The sequence below is a fragment of the Peromyscus maniculatus genome, chromosome 4, assembly GCF_049852395.1.
Source record: "Peromyscus maniculatus bairdii isolate BWxNUB_F1_BW_parent chromosome 4, HU_Pman_BW_mat_3.1, whole genome shotgun sequence".
Lineage (NCBI taxonomy): Eukaryota > Metazoa > Chordata > Mammalia > Rodentia > Cricetidae > Peromyscus > Peromyscus maniculatus.
The window spans coordinates 77,933,848-77,942,210 of record NC_134855.1 but is presented as its reverse complement, the minus strand read 5'-3'; the positions used below and the strand labels follow the sequence as shown (position 1 = coordinate 77,942,210).

The 8,363-nt window shown below is 49.1% G+C and overlaps 1 protein-coding gene across 1 annotated transcript in view; it reads left to right on the top strand.

The window, feature by feature from the left end:
• Window positions 1-901: 901 nt before the first annotated feature.
• Prr5l (proline rich 5 like) overlaps window positions 902-8,363 on the top strand; it is an 85,770-nt gene continuing 78,308 nt past the window's right edge. The window contains exon 1 of the mRNA XM_042275798.2: window positions 902-1,131. The gene's annotated coding sequence lies outside the window, so the exon portion shown is untranslated. The remainder of the gene's footprint in view (window positions 1,132-8,363) is intronic.

The following is an 8,363-nucleotide window of genomic DNA, read 5'->3' as shown; positions in this document are numbered from 1 at the left end:
ACCACAGAATAAAATTATGCAAGCAGGGAGTCCTGCAAACAGCTGCATAAAAGTATTTTTTTTCCTTGAGACTAGGGCTTATATAATGCAGGGTGGAATAGAAGTCATTGTGTAGAGCACGATGCCCTAAACTCTTGGTCTTCCTGCCTCTACCTCCAAAGTGCTACATTGGTTCTCAGCCTTCCTAATGCGTCGACCCTTTAATACAGTTCCTCATGCTGTGGTGACTCCCAACCATAAAATTATTTCGTTGCTACTTCATAACTGCAATTTTATATTTTTTATATTGTTTTTAAATGTTCGAATTGGTTGGTTTTCTGTGGTTTCAATTCTGAAGACCTGTCGTGTTGGTGACTCCTTCGCCTGGAAAGAGAATCCCAGATCTTTAAAGTCGTTTGGCAACGCTAAGAGAGGCAAACAAGTGTGGAATCGGTTTGAGAACCTTGCGCCTGCGCGCCCCAAAGCAGCAACAAAAACCTTGTCAGCCTCACGAAAGTTCTGCAGATCTCCTCTCCTTTTTATCTGATTGCACAAACACCTCTGGGCTCCTGGGCAGTTTCTTATCTTGTGGTTAACAGTGGGGATGCCAATCTCCTCTTGGGCGAGCTAAAGGTATCTCTGAGTTTCCTTGACTTGCAGCATCCTCCTCTGCTTTTTAGGACCACGAACTTGGATTTCCTGAAATTGTCGAAGTGGATTTAAGCGCAGGGTCCCCCACTCCGCCTCCCCTTGTTGCTGGAGAGGAGGCGTGGGATGGGGTGAAGCGAGGCGGGGGCGTTGGAGAGAAACTAGAGCGATGTGCACCGGACAGGAAAAGTGGGAGGAGGTGGGGGGAGGAGAGGAGGCGGCCGTAAGTTGAGAGAGGAGGGAAACAGTCACCAGCCACTCCGGGAGCTACTCCGGAGAGGAACCCGAGCTGGATGCGACCAGGCGGAGGGCAGAGCTGGGAGAGGAGGACCCAGGGAGAGAGAGCAAGGCGAGAACCATCCAGATCACTTGTTTCTCTCCAGCAAGAAAACTTTCCCTGGAACGGCGGAAACTTTTTTCCTGCGCGCGCTGTGTCTGGGACGGAGGCGTGTGGCGGCTGTGCTCGGCTCGGCTCGGGTGACTCACGCCGGGGACCCCAAGGGGGTGAGTGGGGAAGTCCCTGGAGGGCCTGGAGTCATCCGTTCTGCAACTTCACAGTCTTGGAAAGGAACTCGCCTGGCGTGATCTGGGGGTGGGAGTGAGGGCACGGAGACAGAGAGTCTGAGAGGAGACTCCGCGTGGTTAAGGTGCCTTCGCATTGAATGCTGAGGGAGGGAGGTAGACCACCAAGAAGTGGATAGGGAAGGGGCAGGCCACCCTTGGCGTAGTGGGTCACGGTGGGCGAGGAAGCGCTGTGAATGGCTTGGGGGAATGCTGCCGATCGTGGGACCCATAGTGAGCTAGGAGGCAGCTAAAGAGTACGTGTGTCTGTTTCGTCCTCCCATGGCCCGAGGGGCATATCTGCAGAGCCAGGGTTGCTCACGGGGCGACTCAGACGTGAAACCGATCCTCCCGGCCGTCCCCTTATTTTCCTGAAGGGAGGCGTGGGAGCCGAGGCAGCACAAGGCGGCCTCTTGGTTCCGTGCGCTGGGCAGGCCACTGTAGCTAGGGGACAGCCCGCGGGAGACTTGGCCCCTGGTGGCGGGAAGCTCCGAACAGCTTGCTGCGGCTTAGCGCTGGGCAGCCACGGTGTCCCCTTTCCGCTTCGTCTTTCGCGCCCGCGGGGCGTTGGGCCGGGATTTCCTCCACGCGCCTCGTGTGCACACAGCGCGTTTTTGCGCGCAGGGGGCGCTGTGGGACCCGCGCCTCAGGAGGAGAGGTTCCCAGGGCTCGCGCCCAGTCTTCCCTGGACTGTGACCTGAACCAGGTGTGCTTGCAAAGGGTCCTTCGTGAATAGATTCTAGGGTGTCACCTTCGTGGGCAATAGGGGTTTCCCCTATTTCTATGCTCGCCCTGCCGGGGATCACATGCCCCCGCCGCCTCTTCCTCCGTGGTGCCAGAAGCCCGCGTTTTGCTTGTCAGCACTAAAGTGGAGAGTATTTATAGACGCCACTGCAATCCTGCGGTGTGCAAGGTTTCAATTACTGCGCTGCGTCGCGCCCCACAAGACGAGATGCTTACGCGCGCCGGCTCAGCTACAAGTCTGCTGCGGAGACCCGCATGGAAAAAAATCTCCAGGCATCCCAAACTTGGAGTTTTGGAATCCTTACCCAGGCGATACATGCAAATTCAGAAACCCAAGATCATGACCACAGCAGTCCAGGACAATCAGGCTTCATCCTGTCCCCTCCCCCTGCCGTCTTTCAGCAGGGCATCGATCAGCCTTGGAGACTGAGCCTTTGACAATCTCTTAGTGATCTTGACCACCTAGGGTTTGAAGTAATAGTATTTCTTGCCTCCACATACTGCAAAATGGCATTGTTAGTTCTGCTAAATTGCTCTGGAGGTAGGCGCTGTTACTGATTACACCAAGCTGCCAGTGAACCAGGATAGAAATGAAGCTTATGGAAATCAATTTAGCCACATTTTAAACTTAGCTCTTAGTGAGGTTCCTTATACACCTGAAGAGAGTAGGATGGTCTGCCAGGTCGAACCGGGCAGAGGGGTCCTCTCATTGCAGTCCTGAGCTCCAGAGAGGACCAGCGTTGCTGTGGAGAGTAGTTTCTGTAGCGTGTTGCCTTTCAGAGATGGCAAGCAATGGTTGACCAGGCTGTCAAGCTGTCTTCTGGTTTCTCCACTCCCACCTATTCTAGTTTTTTAAACACACTTCTAACAGTTGGGCCCATCAATGTGTAAATGAAAGCTGGTAGTAGAAATAAGCCTCCTGCATTAGGTCTAACCTGAGTCTAGCCGGTTTCTGAAGCGTTGAAGCTCATTTCTTTCAGATCTTGGAGGGATGTGAATATGCATTTATTTCAATGGGTGTGGTTTTAGCAGTTATCTTTAATGTTGAAACGTCAAGAAAAACCTGCTTCTGAAAACAGGGAAAACTGTCAACACCTCTTCATACCTTATGATAAAAACACTTTGCACTGAGCCTGGTATATTATAGGCTCACCAAAATGGTGGAGCACTACTGCATGCCCACTAAATAGGTGAGCACACTGAGGCTCAGAGAACGTAAGTAGTCTGTCTTAGGTTATGTGTACAGGGGATGGAGCTCAGAATAGATTGCCACTCTAGGTTTGGAGGCTGCAGATGTCTTCCCCTTCTGTGGGATTCCCCAGATGTTCACTACATCATCATATAGTTGATGACATTTGTGTGTGTGTGTTATGTCTGTGTGTACATGCATATTGCATTGCATGTGTGTGTGTCAATGTGGGTGTCTTCCTCAGTTGATTTCTGTTTTCTTTTTGGAGTCAGGGTCTCTCACTGATTCTAATTGGCTAGTCAGCAAGTCCCTGGGATCTTCCTTTGCACAGCTGTACCTGTGCAGATTACAGCACGCCTTCAGGTCTGGCTTTTTATGTGAGTTCTGGGAATCCAGATTCCGGTTCCCCTGCCTGTGTGGCAAGCACTCTACCAGTGGAACTGTTTCCCCAGCCCACGGGTTGTGTTGTTTCCAAATGGCAAGGAGCACACACTCACTGAAAAAGCTCTCCCTCTTGTCTTGGAATACCATTGCCATGTCCACCTGAGAACTTGCGGAGAGGGCTTACCGGAATGTTCTGTCTTCAGCTTACTCATTAACTTAGTGTATGTTCAACATTTAATCTCCTCATCTGGAGAAGGTGCAGCTTGGGGCAACCCTTGTGATGCTTCAGCTCTGTTCACACTACTCTGTCCTGGTGATAGGACTGTTTGTTCCTGTGATACAACCCTTGTACCAGGTGAAACAAATGCAAACTCCTTTCTCTCTGTCTCTCTCTAGTCCCTTTTGCAGAACTGTCCAGCACCGGATAGATTTGAGAAGTAGCATGTGAGTGTCTGTGAAGGAGCTCTTACAACGTCTGTCATCTTCGAAGGGCTCGGTCGATAGAGCTACCTGCCTCTATGCAGACTGTAAATATGTTAGCGGCAGGGTTTCTAAATAATGTTTGTCTACTCACATAGCTGAGAGAATTAATACTTCTGCGGCTGGAATATTTTTTATTTTTTTATTTTTTGGTTTTTCGAGACAGGGTTTCTCTGTGTAGCTTTGAGCCTTTCCTGGAACTCATTGGTAGCCCAGGCTGGCCTCAAACTCACAGAGATCCGCTTGGCTCTGCCTCCCAAGTGCTGGGATTAAAGGCGTGCGCTACCACCGCCTGGCTTTGTGGCTGGAATTTGAAAGGAAGATATTTTGTGTATTTTGTCCAGGATTCGGGGTTCAGAATTTGGAAACAAGGGTACCCCAGTAAGCAGAAGGCATTTGCTTTTTACAAGGGAAGACTCCACATGGGAGTCAAGAAAGTGACTGGGGACATAGATGACAAGACAGTGACAAGCCATCAGAGATCAGCTTGAGATAATTCACAGTCTGGCAGACTCCCAAGTTCTCGAGATGGTTGTAGTGGTTTACATGGAAGTTTCTGAATCAGTTCCAGCTACGTGGGGGACTCTACAATGGGAAAAAGGAGGTCATCGGACTCCAAGGCCTGAAGGGCTAGTTCTGCGGAAGGAAAGGAAGACAGAGAGAACAAACTCTACATTGGTTTGGGCAGGAGTGGCCCTCGGTCACACAGTCAAATAAGACTTGGTGAATGACATGCCAGATGCAGCTCTGGGGCGGTGGGGTGGGGTTGGGGGTGGGGAGAGAGCAGTGGGAAAGTGAGTCCCCCACTCCTGGGAGTGCCTTTTGTTATTCTGCACCAGCCAGCTTATAGGCTGTAGATGTAAGGGAGCCTGTGAGACCTGTTTCCATTTTAATTGGACTTGGCCCTTTGAGGGAACAGTCACTCAATCTCTCTTTAAATATTCTTTTCTTATGCTTTGCCAGTTTATAGCTTTTGTAGATCAATGCTTGGGTTTCGTTTAGGAGAAAGAGAAAGAGAGGGGGGAAAAGCCCAGAGGTTAGTGATGACCAAATTGGATTAAATTCTGTCTAGCAGCGTTTAAAGAGATGCTGCTTGCTCTCTAATTACCATTAACTAGGAATTTAAACACTCTATTAAATTGAAGCTGGCTTTGAAAAAAAAAAAAAACCTGCAGTATTTTTTTAGCTGTAACATAGTCTAGAATTTTAGAAACTTTTACATAGAGTATAAATGTATAGAGATACTGGCTGTATGTGTATGTCTCTCTATCCAGGTCTTGCATTCCATAGCAAGTAATGCATGGCATTGCTATAAAAATCAGGAGCTCATGGCCAAGTCCAGCCAGTTTCAGCAGCCTCTGGAGAACCCAGTTCACTGAGGCAGCCTAGGAGGGTGTTGGAGGGTGATGCACTCTCCAGACGACGCTTCCTCTTTTGACTGTGGTCTACGGGTGGACCTGGCAAACACTTGCCCGGCTGCTGTCCCGCATAATTCCCTGTGCAGTATGCTCGGTGTGTAATTAGTGTTACATTGAGTTGTGGATGTACACATGCCGTTCTCTGTGCTCTCAGGCCCCCTCTCGGTTCTGAGGTGTCAGTAGAAGAGCTTCACGCGCACCGTACCTCCTCAGGTTCATGCTCACTCACCGGCAATGCCTTCTGGGTCTCGCTTCTCTTATTACTTCACAGAGCTTTTTTTTTTTTTTCCAGCCTTGCTGGTGCTTTGGACACCGGCTGAGTTCTTGGTTTTGTGGAGGGAGCTGGGTTGCTCACGAATCTGAGGATTAAAGAAAGGACTGTGTTGGGTACCTTTGTCTGTTTGGGGCACCGGGATAGTCGTCAGTTTAAGCAGAGCCCGGAACCACAGCTAAAGGTTTGTTTCTGTCTCCTTGCTCAGCACTGGGAGGCAGTCCTACCTCTGGCTCTGAAATGTGTCTGTGTTAGCTTGCTCTGAGCGGCCTCAGACCCTGTCCCAACCTGCTCCTGACCTCAGCAGCCTAGCTCCTCAGGGTAAATCCTTTCATTCTTGCTGTTGAGTGCTTCAGAAATCCTTTGGAACTGACTCATCGTCCTTTCCCCTTTCAGGGGGAGACCAAGTCAGCTTCTGCAGGCATTTGGAGAACTCTGAAGCATCGGGCAGCTGTCTCCCTGCTCCGCTCATGGAGCCCTTTGGCTATTTTCCTTGTGTTATCTGCAGGCAAAATTAGTGGGTGGACTTGGTAATCCTGGTGTTTGAAATGATTTAAAAAAACAACAAACAAACAAACAAAAAACTTCACCTACCAGCAGGATAATAAATGTCTTTTAGGCCTCAGAGAAACCCTCATGGCATGCCCTTCCACACACACACACACACACACACACACACACACACACACACACACACACACATCTGCCAAAGGTCAGTGTCAATGCAGAGTTGTTATCTGAGCCCACTGTTGGTCTTTACTGGCATCGGGGAGACCACACAGGTTGGGGAGTTGAGGTTGGGAATCTGTTTGAGGCTCTGCCTTGAGAGAACTCTGAACATGGCTTCCCAGTTGTTCTGGACTTCACCTTTGCTGTCCACAAATCTTGTCAAACTGACCTCCCACAAAGGGTCATCCAGGTTGGCCAAGGATGAAGTTCAAAACGCACACAGATCTGTTGTGTGGTACTATTCCTGGAAGGATGTGCACAAATGTCTGTTCACATAGGGAATGAATGACCGCGCAAAGTAATGATATCTTCAAAGTCCAACTTGTTGAACCAATGAGCTTATGAGTTCCTCACGGCATGGAAGACTCAAAGACAATTGTATCATCAAAAGCCTACCCCAGCATGGGGAACCCTGGAGCTCTCTGCATGACATTCAGGCAGATTGACAGGCTGGACAGTCTCTTATTCTTAGCAGTCTTTCTTGGTTATTTAAGTTTGTTGGGGTGGGTGGGGCTTGTGAATCTAGAGAGTTTCAGTAACTTCCTAAGACTTGGAAGTTGCTTACTTCTTGAGTCTTAAGGAGCCCCTGCCCTTGATGGGATGTTTTAATTCATAAGAAATTGCTGCATATCAGGGTCACAAAGACATCTTAGGACATTACAATCTGTGGATCTAGTGGGACCCTGTAGCACCCCACTCCAGAGTGCTATCAGTCATGTAGCATCTCAGAACATGTGTTTGTGCCAGACGCCAGGGTTTGAAGCGAGGTTTCTCCTCCTTGGCTCTGCTGACATTTTGAGCTGCAGAGTTCTTGTGCTGGTGTGAGATGGCCTATATCTACTGGATACTCAGGGTGTCCTCTGCTCTGGGCCCCACAGTGGTAACAATCCATAGCATCTCCATACGTGCTGGCTGTCCCCTAGGGAAATTGGACACCCTTGCTTTGGTTGAGAATGTTGGCCTAACCCTATGTTATCAATGCTAGAAGCATGTATACTAGAGTCATCTGGCACAAACCAGTACCAAGCCTCAGGGTTAATGTCTCAAAATCCCCAGGAGAGGGTCCAGGAATCTGCTTTGTTGCCCTTTATTCATGGTACTGTTCTTGGTTTCAGTTAACTATAAGCAACCTTAGTATGAAAATGTTAAATGGGAAATTCCAAAAAAAGAAACAATTCATGTTTAAAAATTATGCCCTTTTCTGAGTAATATGATGAAGTCTATGCCGTTCCATGATTTGCTGCTTGGGTAACTCATGCCTTTGTCCAGTGTGCTCTCCTTTGATGGGTCATTTCTGAATATAATCTAACATTCTGCCTCCGGCTGTCTGGACCGGCCATCTTCTGCAGTAACCTTGGTGCCCACTGCAGTGAGAGCACTACTTTTGGATGTTTGCTGACAGACCCTGAACTCTATGCGGGTAGTTTCTTTAGTCTTCTTTATGGCCCAGTGGCTTCCTCCGCTTAGGTCCTGGCACACACTGGCGTGCAGTTGAGTTGCATAGACTTTGGCCGACTTGTGACTTCCGTGAAATGATTGCCTTGAGATGGCTCTGCTTTGCCGAGCCTCTCCCCTGACCTATGACCTGGGGAGGTGACTTTCTCTTCACTGCTTCTCTTAGGAAAGAGCATTTTATCTCTGAGGGAAGACCTGCTTTTCAAGGAACAGCATGTTCAACATGGAGCACATTCCCCAGCACTTCAACATGCCATTGGCTGCCAGGCAGTAGCGTTTGACCGCTCCTTCACCCATCAGTGTTTTATATTTATTATATGTCAGAAATGTAATTGCTCCATAATGGTGCGTCTCAGCTACTGCCTGCGTCTAGACTTTCTGGCTTACCACTGAGGAGGCTTTGCAGAGTCACTGCAGATAACATTCACGGGCCACACCCAAACCATGTGCATACCAAGAAAGTTGATGTTTAAGTGGGGCCAGCAAGGTGAGTAAATAAGAAGTG